Source organism: Ambystoma mexicanum, chromosome 12, assembly GCF_040938575.1.
Source record: "Ambystoma mexicanum isolate Mex_15411 chromosome 12, UKY_AmexF1_1, whole genome shotgun sequence".
NCBI classification, from domain to species: domain Eukaryota; kingdom Metazoa; phylum Chordata; class Amphibia; order Caudata; family Ambystomatidae; genus Ambystoma; species Ambystoma mexicanum.
This window is the reverse complement of record NC_090936.1, coordinates 372,918,543-372,933,817: the sequence shown is the minus strand read 5'-3', so window position 1 is coordinate 372,933,817 and position 15,275 is coordinate 372,918,543. Positions and strand designations below refer to the sequence as shown.

The 15,275-nt window shown below is 44.7% G+C and overlaps 1 protein-coding gene across 1 annotated transcript in view; it reads left to right on the top strand.

Annotated features, from left to right (window-relative positions):
- Positions 1 to 15,275, top strand: part of NRIP2 (nuclear receptor interacting protein 2) — a 410,611-nt gene that overhangs the window by 198,522 nt on the left and 196,814 nt on the right. The window lies entirely within an intron of this gene.

Genomic DNA, 15,275 nt, shown 5'->3' with positions numbered 1-15,275 from the left:
AATCAGGTCTGGCCATGTTGCTGGGTGCAGCCTGGCGGAGGCTGTTCCTTGTGATTTCAGCAGTGGACATCTTTGCACGAGGCGGGATTACATTAATTCCAATACAGTCCTGTCCTCGTGGGGGCTGTGGAGGTCCCATGGAGGATTCTGCTCGCAGCACAGAAAGAATTCTGACTTTGCTTTGCCACTGCAGGCAGGATGCTCAAAGGGCACATACAGGGACTTTTAACACTGGGCACTTCCTTTTTTCTTCTGCTATGAAGCCAGCATGGGTGTACCAATATGCAGGTGCATGGCACGTCACCAGCTCACTGAATCTTAAATACAATACGCACTGGCACATGTCTGCGATGAGTGCTGCACAGAAGCCATAACAATGAAGGCACAGAGGGGCCTCCGACACGGAAAGGACAACGACAGGATTGTCAACAGCATCAGCAAGTGGGCGTGGCCAGGGACTATGCCTCTGCCAAGGGGGAGTGCGACCTGTAGACGAAGCTCTTGCTCAGCTGTTTGACAGACAAGTTAATCAGTTAAGTAGTGATTTTGTCTACATTTGGCGATCACCTTACTATCCAAAGAAAGCACCTTTGCTCTATTTTCAGTGGATCGACGGTCAAAATGTTCCTCTAGGCAACTTTAGACACAGTGGAATGTGATGATGAGGATGATGTATTAAAGGAAGGAGTTCAGCATTTGGTGCCTCATTTCCAACGTGTTATTATTTTGATTGATAATTGCAAATTGAACGTACACACATCACCCCCAATAAGCTGGTGGGAGTTGCGGATGCAAATCCAAATATGTTGATACTGTGGGAAGTGTCAGCAGTGGGCTGAGAGCTGCTGCCCGAATGTGGGAGCGGCATGCTAGAAAATACTTGGGCCATGGCACTTATTTATTTACAAGCTAAGCACGGATGCCAGCAACTTTCCAACATCCATCATTAAACCCGTTACTCAATGCCTTTTCTCGCTGAGTCCCGGATGCAGCTCTGAGGGAAGGTCTTTCAACCAGGGCTGGGCATTCCATCTGAGAGGCAAGATGTGAGTAGCTATTCCTGTTAGTGGCAAATTGTAGCATTTTGGAAATCACCAAGCCATTAGGGAAACCTGGCATCTTTTCTTTCAGTATTTTACTTAATTGAAAAAATAAATTGGTCATGAGTGAGTTGACCATCCTTAAGACTATCCCAGGTCCATGCATACCCCTCTATAAACAAATCTCTGATATGACAGTGAGCGCTGAAGTTCCACTCCTCTTAGGCGTTGCTTTCAAATGCGCATTTGTTATGTTCTTTTATGCTATGTTATATCATGTTAATATGCTTGCATACTGTTTCAAATCACTATCATAATAGTTTCAAAACAGAGAGGCTTGTCTGTGGAGTGATGTAAGATGCCCCCACCAGGGGTATTCACATCTGAGCAATGGAAAGATAAGAGGATCGGAAAGATACTAGGAAGAAAGTACAGGAGCGATGCATTAGGGGAAGAACATTTTGTGGTAGCCTGGGTGCATGTCCATCCTGTTTGGTGGACCATAGTTTTACAAAAGGGAAGCAGTGGATAAGTCTTAACATGTGATAATTGGGTTATATTTCCAAGGAAAATGTTAAGAATTGCACAAGACTGTTCGTGGGAAATTCTCAGAGTTTGGTGTCTTACTTGCCTGGGCATCTCTATACGTTATACTCGGGAGGATAGCTCAGGGGCAAAGTGCTCATATTGGAAGCAAGACGACACTGAGCAACACAGGTTTGATTCCCGGTCAGTGCTTAGAAACCTCTGGGTATTTAGTGCGTTATAAATAACCTATCATATCATATCACACGTCAAGCCCCCCAAATGTTAATTCTGGGGCTACCAAGTTTGAGCTAAGAGTAGCGTAGATAGACTGTGTACAAAAGTGAATGTTGTTGGTAAGGGAATGGAGCGGTCAAACTAGTACAGTACAATTGAAAAAGCATGGCACCTTGACATCAAAAAAGTGATAATTAAAGGTCTGTTCCTTGTCATGTCTTGCTAGACGTTTCCTTTTACGGTGAGGCAATGTGATGCCTCACTTGAGAGTAGGCTATCAAAGTACAGTAGTGCATAGTCATCTGTAGAGAGAAAATATACCCGGAGCTACCTACGCAGGCTGTGCTTCAGATGTGAGCACTATTTTGTGGAAAACGTTTTAATGATGCGAGTATGCCTTTCACTTATTTGGTGGCCAGGTTATTTACAAATGAATGCTGGAAAGAACTACGGGTACATTCATTGAGCTTGGGCTTTTAATTTGGCTCTTCTCTGAGCAAAACCCCGGTCCGAGCTTCCTGGGAGTTGTTGAGTCATTCTAGGAACTTTGTGGGGATGGTTATAGGGGTGTTGCAAAAGAACAAACAGACACGGACATTGGTCTTCAAGGAGAAGCAAACTTTGCCACACCAATTGCTGGAGTAGCTCAGATCTTGGTTCAAGCCCCCTTCCTATCTTCATAGAATTGTTGTGGACTAGCAAAAGCAGCCAGGATGAAGGTTCTCGTGACAAATTGATGCCATGAGTGTTCAAAGATGGCATTGCACAATCACAGCCACATTTGCAAAACACAACTGAAAAAAAAAGGAAAAAGGAAATGCCCAGCAAGAAAAGGGAAACAAAGTCCCTTCTCCCTTTCCTTGGCGGCCATTAAAAAAATAGGAAAAAAAGTAAACAAAAAAATGACTGCCATGAAAAGGAGAGAAGGGACTACATATAGTCCCTTCTTCCTTTCCACAGCATTCTGTCACAGATCGGGAGCGGCACACAGTGGAGGCAGAAGTGTCCCCAGCACATCGGCTACTGGAAAGGAACCAAAAAGAAGGTAAGTGGGAGATGGGGGGGGAAGGGAAATCTATGGATGGGATCGGGAGGGCACTTACCTCGTTCCCTGGCTGGGGAAGATGGCGGCTTCCAGCCCTGAGGAGGCTCAGGGCGGCGGGATTACCGTCTGGTAATCCCCCTGTTCCAAACCTCTTCATTGGCTGGGAGGCTGTCACACCCACCTGCCCCTGTCGGGTACAACTTAAGCCTTATAGACTAAGGGAAGGGTCATTATTGTAGGATAATGACCTGCCACCAAGTTATTGCCCGAGGCAAAGTCAAGGGCTATAAGGTGGGGGAAGGGTCTTTATCCCAAGCGATATCTCGACAGAGATAATTGCCCCTCCCGATGTCTATCAGGCTCTTAGCACCTGGAGTTTTGGAACTAAAAAGAAAAGTATTTTTTATTGTAGGGAAAGAAATGGGGCAGGAAATGAGCACACTAAATAACATGTAATGTTAATTTAATGTTGATTTAATGAGTATGGAACAACTAACAATAAACTTTAAACATTTTGTTTTTCATTGCATAGTTTGGGGAATTGAACTGCACGTGTTCCTCTGTTTTGTATACAGAGAAAGAACATTGTTTTGTGCCTGCAGGCTGCTGCTCAAGTCATAATGTTTGGAATGAGATCTATGCCAAGGATTATAGATGGAATTCCGAGCATTCTGCAAGGGAGGGGGTACAGAACAGGGATCTAACAGGATGCACCCTAAAGAGAGGAACGGGCAAGAAATAGAAAGAAAATGAGGAAAAGAGGTCCTGTGGACAAAAAGGTCAGCAGTAGCTTTGGTTTGTTCAATTCATCATATGCCGTTAATGATCCTTTCTTTGCTCTCCAGCTCTTGTTCATCGTTATTAAACATAGACATGTGCCTTTCAACCCGGGTACTATTTTTCATGCCACTTAGTGCTAAATGTGGACTCTGCATCCTTTTGTTTGCTGGGTTTTTTTTAATGTGATCATTAGGTCTGTCTTGAAAGAGCTTCAGCTCTCTACCAGAGCTTTGCCAACCATATATATCCTGGTCTCACCCTAAGGTCCTGTGATGCAGAAAAGTGAATCTTTATGAAAGCTCTACTATAGTGTCAGCTATTTTGAGGAAGAGAGTGCAACTGTGTAAGATGGAGGACAGAGATGTCAAATAATGCTGTCAAGAGCTTTTTTATTTCTGCACTGCTTGATACATAGATTTTTTTTCACTTTTGTGCTGCATTCAGTGTTAAAAATATGTTTTAACTCAAATAGAATTGTTTTTGTAATGCATATGTCTTTGCGCCTAGTTATTCATGTGCATTGATTTATACATGTTTACCTCTTCTGATTAGGCAGTTCCTTCCTGTGGCACTACGTGTTTAAACAAATGCATGGAAGTGTGTGGGTTAAAGCAGGGGGACAAGTTCCTTTGTGTACGTTTGCTAATTTTTGTTGTGCGTATTTGTACTCCCTATTCTAATTTTTTGTGAGTATTTGCCAACATTTAGGGAGTAAAAGTGGGCAATACTCTTTTTATCTGTGAGGCTGGCTGCATTACAGAGTAATTAAGGAATTAAACCACGGGGGGGGGCGGTGTGTGTGTGTGTGTGTGTGTGTGTTAGTACATTTATCACTGCGTTATATTATCAGTAACATCTTTGCTTACAAATTTTTAATTTTGCAGTGTGGGAGGGGTCTGTTGTGTGTGATGTTTCTTGTCAGTGTACCTTAGAGAACAACCTTTTCATAAGTAGAACACATGTGTGTGTGTCTGTGCGTATTTAAAATGATCGAAGTCAGGGTGAACCTGGTTATTCTCTCTCACCTAAGTGTCCGTCCACTCAACTCTCTCCACTGCATCCTTTTTATCCGGGCCTCTATAAAATATAACTTGCATCTCAGGAAGAGAGCATCAATGTCCAACCCAAACAAAGGGGCTTTGCAGCTATGCAAGTGAGGCCTGGTTGATTTCTAGAACATGCATCGTAGGTGCTGGTCAGAGGAATTAAACCATAAATAAGGCTACAGAGCAAACATGGAACATGGCGATCTAGTAAACATGATCAAGTGGACGCATTAGGAATTCTATTCAATTTCAAATGACAATAACTAGCATTGGCAAAGTCAATAGGTCTGGCGTTGTAAAGGTAGATGATAGGACTTTTATGTCCTATGGGGGCTTTACACAAACACCTCTACATTTGCAGTGGCAGTCCTACTGACCTTGCCGGTGTTTATTGATATGTTGCCTTGGTTCTTTAGAAACTTTTTTGATTGTGAAATGAATCAAATGAGAAATAATTTTAATTATAATGTGCACTGCTGGAAACGCTATTTGCATGTTAGGGCAAGTGCCAGCATCGAAAAAGGAGGGGTAAAACCATGAACTGTGTAGAACCTGCCTGGGGGGACGACAAGGCAAAATGGAGAGCATGGGTGCCGGCCGAAGTCCTCGTCTGCTATCAAATTCAATGTTTATATGTGAATATCTGTGGCTTAGGTTCTTGCATGAATGAGTGAGCACGAGCGTGTCTTCAAGGTTATGGCATGAAACATTTGTGAAGTCACACTGAAGTGGATCGGCACATGTCGCTCCATTGGAGCAGGTCAAAATATTGTGGTAAAAACCATGTCATGCAAATGAGTGTAGTAAAATATAATCAGTGCCTTTATTACTAGTGGTTTGTTTTGAGTTCAGAATTCGCAGATGGGACAATGTTTTAAATGGCACTCTGGTGTTAGGATGATGGTAAGGTTGAGTGCGCGCTCCTCTGGAGAATGTTGTTCTTGTTGCAATGGGGTCAAGCTGCTTCAAGGAGAGGTATATTTCCATTCTAATTGTTTTAAGTATTGTAGTATGATTGTTTATTTGTAAGCAGTTTTTGCTGCTAACGAAATTTGAGACTACTTATTCTTATACATCTCCTGTTTTGGTATTGGATCACAAAATGTTTTCCACCTATATTTCTCCGTCTTACCCTATACCAGAAGTATGGGCCATCGCAGAAATGTCCAATAGATCCCGCTTCACAGATGTGGCTAGCGCTGCAGCTCTATCCTTGCCCAGTATGGGGCGTAGCTGGCCACGTAAAGGCTCCATAGCCACACATGTCATTAACAATCACAAGTACAGAGGTGATTGCAGCCACCATTGGGCAGCAATTACAGGTAACCACCTAAGCACCACTCACACATGCCACACTGTGATTTTACCACAAGCTTTATATATGCTGCCACCTGGTTGGATGTGTCGGGTCCCCATTATCGATCCAGCATCACCTTTCCTCATTGTATGGTGGGTGGACGTGTATTCTGCCATCTAAGATTGGGCAGCAAGCCATTTCTGTATTCTGTCTTTCCTTTAATCCTTCTATTCCACTACAGTAAATTAACATAACGGTATGGGGTTTTGTCGTTTTGTGGGTGATCTGGGCATATGTAGGCGCTTTTTGGCTATGCTCTGCTGTTGGAAGGAGAGAACTATTCTTAAAGAGACATGGCTTTAGGGCTCTTCAGATTTGGAGGTGCTTAGTCAGGAATGTCAAATGATCTAGTAGAACATGCAGATGTCCAGGGACCCAGACGTTCTCTTGAGTCTCGGCCCTAACCACGTATAGTTGTGTGGAGTCTTGGCCAACTGACTCCCATGAGTGTTAATTGTTTTCGTCCATGTTTGCCAACATGGAGTGTGGAATTCTCTCCGTCAAAGGAGCTCCTCCAGGCAACATCCGCAGCACAGTGTGCGCGCTACCAAGGCTTAGCCTTGAGAACATTACATGGTCCTCCAGTGGCTTCCCGGGTCAGCTTCAAAGGGATGTAGGTTCTTGCCCCAACACTATGTCTACAAAAAGGGAACTCTGTTTTTTCCAGTGTTTTGTTAATGCATTTACCTAGATCTGTGAAGAAGGGTAATTGGAGGGTGCCTGCTCTGTGAGACAGCAGTATTTTGGGAGTCCATATCTATGGATAGGCTGTTCCCCCAAAGACCGCCACACCCCAGTGGGTGTCAAGAAGGTCTGACGCTTATTTACCTTCAGAAACTCTGGTCAGTTAGTCCAGATGAATACCAAAGCATCCAAACCGCCTATAATCGCATACAAAACATATATGGAAAAATCAATTTCACGTCAGCCTTACTGTGAAGAGGGCAGGAGAGGAAGAAATGTGCTTCATCTTCTTCCACGTCACAACAAAAAAGAACATTTACTCGAAGTGCCAGAATTCCATATAGGTGCAAATAAGGCTAGCGGTAAAATATTCAGTCTAAATTGAATGAATAGTGTTATTTTCCTAGCGTTAGATACCCAACTGAGGTATGACTCGCTTCACTGATTTGAATACCAAATAATTATTGGAAAGTGGACAGCCGTATAAATCCCATCAGGAATCACTGATTTAGTGCTCCAAACAGAATTTAAGTCCAGGCTCATTGGACAAGTTTTAATAAACGTAAGCAAATGTTCAACCGTTCCATCAGTAGAGCCGGCTAAATCCCAAAGATACTTCTTCGGCTGGACAAACTCCTTCTCTTTGAAGAGGGGTTTAAGGCAGCCTTCATGCAGGAGTGAGCGCAGGTCCAATTCTAAATATAAGGAAGCTATAAGGGGGGTCTTTGGTATGGATAATAATTTCTTCATGGAACACCTTTCTCCTAATTGCAAAGACTAAACCAATATGTAGCCCCATAGTTCAGCGACATACTGGATTCCGGAGCAAGCCTCGGCTTTGTAAACTTCAATTGTTGTGAGCCTGGCTTTCCCATGAAATCTATATTTAAGCAGTTTTAGACATATTAACAGTAAAAGAACAACCATGCCCCATCATCTTCCAGACTTCAAGTTGCTTCCTAATCCCATTTCATGATTTTGAAATTAAAACCCCATTATCAGGGTACAATAGCATCCCAGTTTTTGAGCCTCCATCACAATTCATATCTTGGATAATCCTGTCCAATACATTGATGTATAACAGGAAAAGAGCACATAGGTGACTCCCTGGTGTTATATATTTTCTTACCCGCAAGGTTTTTCCCAAATAATTTGAATATGCCAAGTCTTAATAAAATCCCCATTTTGACGAAACATAAATCAAAATATATCTGCTCCGCTGAGTCCTGGCTACCGTCCTTTGCTGAAAATACAGGTGTGTTATAAGGTACTTTTCTCTATAAGGTACTTCTTCAAGCAAATATTTTAACTTTAGCAATCACTTTCTTAAAATAATTAACTTGTCTACCTAACATGTCACTTTCGCAGAGTCTACCATTTTCTCTCTGGTCCTGATGAATACATCTAACTAGGATTAAACATGTTGAAAGATATACGTCAATCGTTTTATCCTGATATTGCACATCTATTTAAATAATTCACATTTGAAAATAATTGTCATTGCAGAAGAAGTTAAAAATTGTGATTCAAACATTCTTTTATTTTTAAACTTTAGTTTTTGTTAGCATTTTGATATAACAAACAACAAAAAGAACTTAGAAACACCCTTGCCTCACCCCTCCCTCCGTGCCCACCGCAAACCCCTCCCACCCCCCCTCCCCATGTCCAGTTCAGTGCATTCGTCATGGGAGACTCCCAGTGTTGTCTCCGTCTCCTGAGCCTCGGAGATGATGCGATTCGTGACCATGTCACCAGCTGACTTGTTGCCGCCGTTCCCCTGGTCGTGGGGTCCCAGCTTGGGTTGTCCTGCATTTCGGGGCTTCTCCCGTCCCCTTCGGGGCGGGAACCTTTCCTTGGTTTCAGTGAACGTCCCATCCCCAGGATTGCTGCACTCCATACCAGTTTGAACATGTTTTTCACTTTTTTCAGCCAGTCCTCCTTGGGGGGGGGGCCTCCGGACTCTTCCATTTCTGGGCCAGAGCTACCCTGCCCACCCTCAGCATGGTTTCCCACATCCTTGGATATTGGTACAGCTCAGTTTCCTACGGGGGGAGGCCCAGCAACATCGTTAGGGGATTAAGTGGCAAACGGTCCTCTGTTACTTCCGCTATCCAGTCCCTCACTGGCTCCCAGTAGGTCAGTACTTTCGGGCAGAGCCACCACATGTGGCCTCTGGATCCTATCTGCCCAGATCCTCTCGGGCACCTTGGTGACACCCCCGGGAACATCTTTGACAGTTTTACGGGGTCTCTGTGCCACCCCTGTAACATCTTAAAGTTGTGCTCCATGTAAGAGGTGAATAGGTTCCCGTGAAATGCTATTTTGAATACTCTGGCCCAGGCGTCCTCTGAGATCTCTTCGCCTGCCAGGTCGTTCCAGAACAAGCGGAAGCTCCTTCTTCCTTGAAGGTTGTAGGTATTTAAAATTTTATACATACTTGATACCGCCCCCTTCCTGGAGGTCGCCGAGTCGAGGAGCTTCTCCAAGGAGGTCAACTGTCTCCTCAGATTTGGGCCTCATGATTGGTCGCAGAGGATGCCCTTCAGGCGGAGGTATTCGAAGATGGATAGTGACCCTCATCCGAGAGCCTCCCTCATGTCCTCATATGATAGAAATTCGCCCTCTCTGAACATCTGCCCAGCCCACTCCATTCCCATGTCTGACCAGTTCTGGGAGTGCCTGAACCCTTTCCTTCCCAGGTTAATGGGATGGCCCCAGAGAGAGGACATCGGCGACGGCCATGTGGTGAGGTGTGCGGTTCGGGGCCCTCTTTCCAGATATCCCAGAGGACTCCCAGGGTCGGGTCGGATCGTAGGTGTTTCAGGATAGTCCTGCGTGATGCCCGTAGGAGGTCTCGGACCTTTAGGGGGTGGGCGTCCATATCCTCAAGGTATGACCAATACGTTCCCAGGCCCTCTTTCATGTGCTCCAGGACACGCAGTTAGACAGCGCAGAGGTAAAGGTGAAAGTCCGGCAACCCAAATCCCCCCTCCTCCCTTGGCAGAGTCAATATGGCCCTTCCAGTTCTCGGGGTTTTCCCCTGCCATACAAAGCCGCAAACCCCATTTTGTAGATCTCTGAAGCTCTGTGCTGGGACTTTAGTCTGGAGTGCTGTGAAAAGGTACAGAAGCCGTGGCAGTATGTTCATTTTAACTGCAGTCATCCGGCCATACCATGAGAGGATCATCTTCCCCCATCTCCTCAAATCAGAAGTGATCTCCGAAATCATGGGGTCGTAATTAGCGGTTCCCAAGTTCGATATGTCCCTGGTGAGAAGTACCCCCAAGTACCTTATGGTGACCTTCCCCACCTTAATCCTGTGAAACCTGTCCAGAGGATCTAGCACTGGGTCTATTGTTCTCATTGGGAGCAGGACAGATTTTGCAGTGATTCAAACATTCTTGATCATTTTTTGCTTTCTCTGGTTGCATTTGATAGACATCTCCTTTTTTCTTTTTTCCTTCAATTTTTCTTGATCTGAAATGTGTAACTAGGATATTAGGGTCTATCTATTTGATTATTTTTTGTAAAGATAGCGTGTTTTGCGAGTTTGTTCTTCATGTCTCTTTCACTCAGACTCTTATCCATTTAGGAGTCTGTAAATATCTCTAATTTGTTTTTAAATAATGAATGAAAATATTTTTGAACTAAACATATCACTTATGGATAAAGCAATGCAACAATTGAGGATGACTTGCCATAGGATATACTCGCTCTGTAGGTTGCATATTTTAAATCTGCATATGGGCTACAAGAAAAATAATTGTTTAACCAGGCCGTGAAAATGTTTACTTTGACTTATAACCAACCAGGTTTGATATGTCCAGGGTCACATACTTTGGTAAAGTAGTGAAGCCATGATTTGAGACCTGTCTGCATTTTAGGCAGACACTTGATAGCATATATTCTCTTCTCTAGAGGATATAGCTATGTGTTCATATTTGGGTTCTCTAAGTACAAAGAATGTTCTGCTTTATAGAGCTGATTTTCACATATTCAACTAACTTGACAACATATGCATCATTATAGAACCATGCTGAGCAAAATGAGCATGGTGGTAGCCTCATTTTCCTGACAGTGAAGTGACTTAAAGATATTATCAATTGTGCTGTAAATGTAGTTTTTATTTCTTTTTGAAGGAATTTTTGATGCATTGATGGGGTTATGATCTTATGTGTCTATGAGATGTCAGGGTGTTTTGAAAAATGTTGTGCTTAGATTGCTTTGCCGAAATAAAGCCTGAACAAAGAAATAAAGATAAACAGTGATAGAAGATGTGTGATAAGATCACCTACGTATAGTCATTGTCACACAGCTTGTTATGCACCCCAACCATTCTAATCCCCCCACCATTTGCATTGCAATAGAGAACTTCTCACTAACAATCGTTCGAAGTGTCCATTCACTGCTGCAACTGCAGTCATCTAACGTTAATCTGCTCACACTTAAAATGTTCTGCCAAAAGAAAGAGACCTGTTGAAGTCATATCGGACAGACAATGTGTCATCTTTGCACTTGCAATGCAAGTGAGTGAAACAGACGAATCGGAACAGAGGCCCTCCAGCCTGAGAGCTCGGAAGTTCAGCTTGAAGCCCTAAGTGCGACCAGCTGTGCCCTCACAAAGCATCGACACCCCGTGGAGTCACTAGCCTCTTCCATATCATATATGAGTGTTCACCGCTAAATCAAAGATTCAAAAGGTGCAACGAATTAAAAATCAGACTGCCAGACCGCCCCCGACTTAATACATTGGAACATATGACTCCTGGGCTCAATACACCTCACAGGCTCTCAGTGGAACAGAAGATCACATTCAAAATACTCTGCGCAGTATTTTAGACATTATTCAGGCAAAGGTCAGACACCCTACAAATCAGCACACAAAGTTAACTACGCGTGGGCCGCAGAAGTACTGAGACGCCAAATATAGTATGTCCTGGACCAGCAACTGGTCTCCAAAGCCAGAATAAAATATCATGAAAAATGATTCTCCCAACATGTATCAAGCGCTGGGTCCTAAAAGCAGTGATCGAAGTGAGCGGGAACGGTCGGGAGCAGTGTTCCACTACTTTTCCGTTTATTCGTTTACCATTCCTCTAATTTTTAAGACCATATTCAGCATTCTATATAGAGGATGTGTCCATTCATGTCCCTGTGCAAGTGTAAAATTGCGATAGCAGCCTTATTTACTAGTCACTTAGGCTATTGCAATGCCGCGGCCACAACGCATTGTCACATGTTGCACTATGCTTCCACCTACCCGCTCCCCGAATTCCACTACTTTGTTGAGTACACTTCTGCCACTGCCTGAAAGCAGCAGCCAATGTCTGGAGAGTGGTCCCCAGCCGGACTGGACACTGCACAGGAATGATCCCTCTTACCTGCCATCTCTAGCTTTATTCACTCCCCTATTAATAAAAGGGGCTAGGACCCCCAACGCCAACTATGCCGTCCCTTTCACATAGCGAGGGAGATCCACCCGCACCATACGGACCGTAGCTCGACCAGCTGCCAAAAATCTCATCCACTGATTATGAGAAAGAAATGAACATCAAGAGTGTTGCCAAGAGGCCACCAGACACCCACTAAGTACAAAATAGAGGGAGTGAGGAACAATAACGGGATGCACTATGAGCAGACAACGCAGAAAACAGGGCGATGAGTTGGGTGCGGTCAGGAGGAGGCAAGGACGGGTCACATGTGGGTGGGGGAGGGGCAACAAAAGCAGGAAGTCCATGAGGTGAAACAGTGAGGGTCCTAGGTGGAAGAGCGGTGAGAAAGGGTACAGTATGGGAGCAAATAGGAAAGAAAAATAGAAAAGGGAAACTATATTGGAAGCTGTCAACACAATAAATAAATAAATGGAAATTCCCTGGCACTGTGGGCTGGGAAGATCTTGGGGTTCAGCAGTCGAGGCAACCGGCCACGCGTGTTCCTTTAAACCTGTGGCCTCTGCCCTTCCTAGCCCCTGTTTGAAGCCGTGCACAGTGAGTACTCTAATGAAGGGTTGGTGGGCTACTTGCGGAGGACAGGACTCCCTGTGAAGAAAATCGATCGTTTAGTGTGAAAATAACATTATTTCCGCACCAGGGATCGATGCAGCGTCATCTGTCACACATGGATCGATGGACCCGTCTCACAGTTTCTTGCTGCATGTGCCTGCATGCTGTCTTGTCTTGTCTTCCCTCTCAAGGGGGGAGGACTCCGACAGATCATGTGTCTGGACCCCTACATCCTACAGGTTCTTCCCTGGCAGCTCACAAGACGACCCCGTATCCCAGTAGACAAACCAGGACGGTTTTAGGTCTGACCCCCTTCTAAATTGATTGTCCTGACAAATTTGATGACTGATTGTCTTAGTTCATTACGAGACACAATAGGAACAAAAATAAGGGGGCCTCCTGAGCCTTCAACATTTACCCCCACTGAGCTGTCACTCCGCAATCCCGGAGCACAGCATAGCAGACTGCCACTCTATCAGAATTCAGGCTCCCAGCTAGTCAGCTCTCGATTTCCGACTGCCCTTTATCTCGTGTCCCTTGCTATTATTGGTAATGTTTATAGTGCTTAATGCCAACTCCTCCAGGTTTTAAGCACTCGATCTGTGATCGAACCTGTGATCGAACCCATGTTGCACGGCATCGAGCACATCGTCCACCCAGCCTGCACCCTTACCCCCTCCAAAACCCTCCCCCCTTCGACACTAGCGACTGCAATGAGGAACATAGTTTTGTGACACACATTCCCCATTCCCTCTGCACACAAGGTCCACAGTTAAGCCCATAATATGTTTCTCTTGAAAGACTGAGATTGAAGCTTGAGTTCAAAAGTTGAATGCTCTAGCTGAAGCCAAACATCAAAATATCAAACTCAGAGAGAGGAGATGCAACATGAAATTGATATGAGAAGAATGTCCCATAATTCTGCTTCCCTTTCAGGGTCAGGGTCCTCTAGGTCTGCTAGTCCCAAGAGGTTTTGTCTGCCCAAAGAAGCAGTGAGTATGTATGAATCTAAACTTGACGTGTTGGATTGGCTGGGTATGTTTGAATACACCTATGGTCTTCAAGGAATCAGTGGGGTACACTACACGTCACATTAGGGATAGTGCTACAGTCGCACCCATGTCGATGTCCCCTTTCGATCTTCGAAAGAAAGATGCAATACTCTGCGATTATCACTACATGTCAGACTATATGCACAGCATGTGAATCTAAGCAGATACAATCATTAGAAATGCTATTACGGTGAGTAATGCATGTCTTTCATGGCTTATTTGCTCCATCTGATCAGATGAGTGTGCATAGGCCCTGATCCACTGTGAGGACCGTGTGATCATTTTAAAATAATCATTGTTTGCACCGGAGCGCCATCAGTGCTCGGTACGTCTCTGCTCTTGTCCCTCACCCACTTCCCCATAGGACATCCCTCATTTCCCACCACCCCTGATTGGCTGCTACTCTGGCACAACTTGAACTTCCCTGCTTTGTGAAAGCCCCCCATTTAAGACATCCACCCAGGGCAGCCCCTTGCCCATGCAGCCCTGCGGCGAAGGACCCCCATGCAAAGGACAGCAGTTCCCGAAGATGCAGCTCCCAATCGTGTTTGCCAGTGTTAGCCTTTGGTGCCGCAGCCGTTAACCAGAAGTGTCAGACCAGGTAGGAGACATACTCCTAATCATCCGCAAAATGTACAAACCCATCGCAACCCCATTATAAGAGCGCCTGCTGAGTCGTCCTGTTGTTAGTCCGAACTCTATCCTGACCACATACTGCCTAAGTAACTATCCAGCAACCATATGCTGCATCTAATTACCCAATACCCCTAGCGTTATTGCATATTGTTTGTTACTCCATTTACTGTTAGGCCTTTCTCCCTCTATCCAGGTGTCCCAAATCTAGGTGCTGCTATTACTTCTAGGGTTACTGCATTTACTGTTACTGCATTTACTGTTGTCCCCCGTATTCTCCCTTTCCCCCCTCTATCCAGGTGTCCCAAATCTAGATGCTGCTATTGCATCTTAAGTTACTGCATTTACTGTTGGCCCTGTGATAGACCTTTCTGCATTTACGGTTGTCCCTTGTTAGGCATTTCTCCCTCTATCCAAGTGTCCCAAATCTAAATGCTGCTATTGCATCTTAGGTACTGTTGTCACTTGTTAGCCCTATCTCCCTGTAATCAGGTGTCCCAAATCTGGGTGCTGCTATTACATTTTAGGCTACTGCACTTACTGTTTCCCCGTGTTAGGCCTTTCTCCCTATATCAAGGTGTCCCAAATCTAGACACTGCTATTGCATCTTAGGTTACTGCATTTACTGTTGTCCCCATTCCAGGCCTTTCTCCCTCTATCCAGGTGCCTCAAATCTAGGCGCTGCTATTACACCTAAGATTTCAGCATTTACTATTGTCCCTTATTAGCGCCTTTCTACCCCTATCCAGATAAGTGGTAGTCCCCTTGCTGGGCTCTTCCACTCCCCAGGTGTCCGAATCTGGGCGCTGCTATTACACCTCAGATTACTGCATTTATGGGTGTTCCCTGTTAGTCCCTTTGCTACCTCTATCTG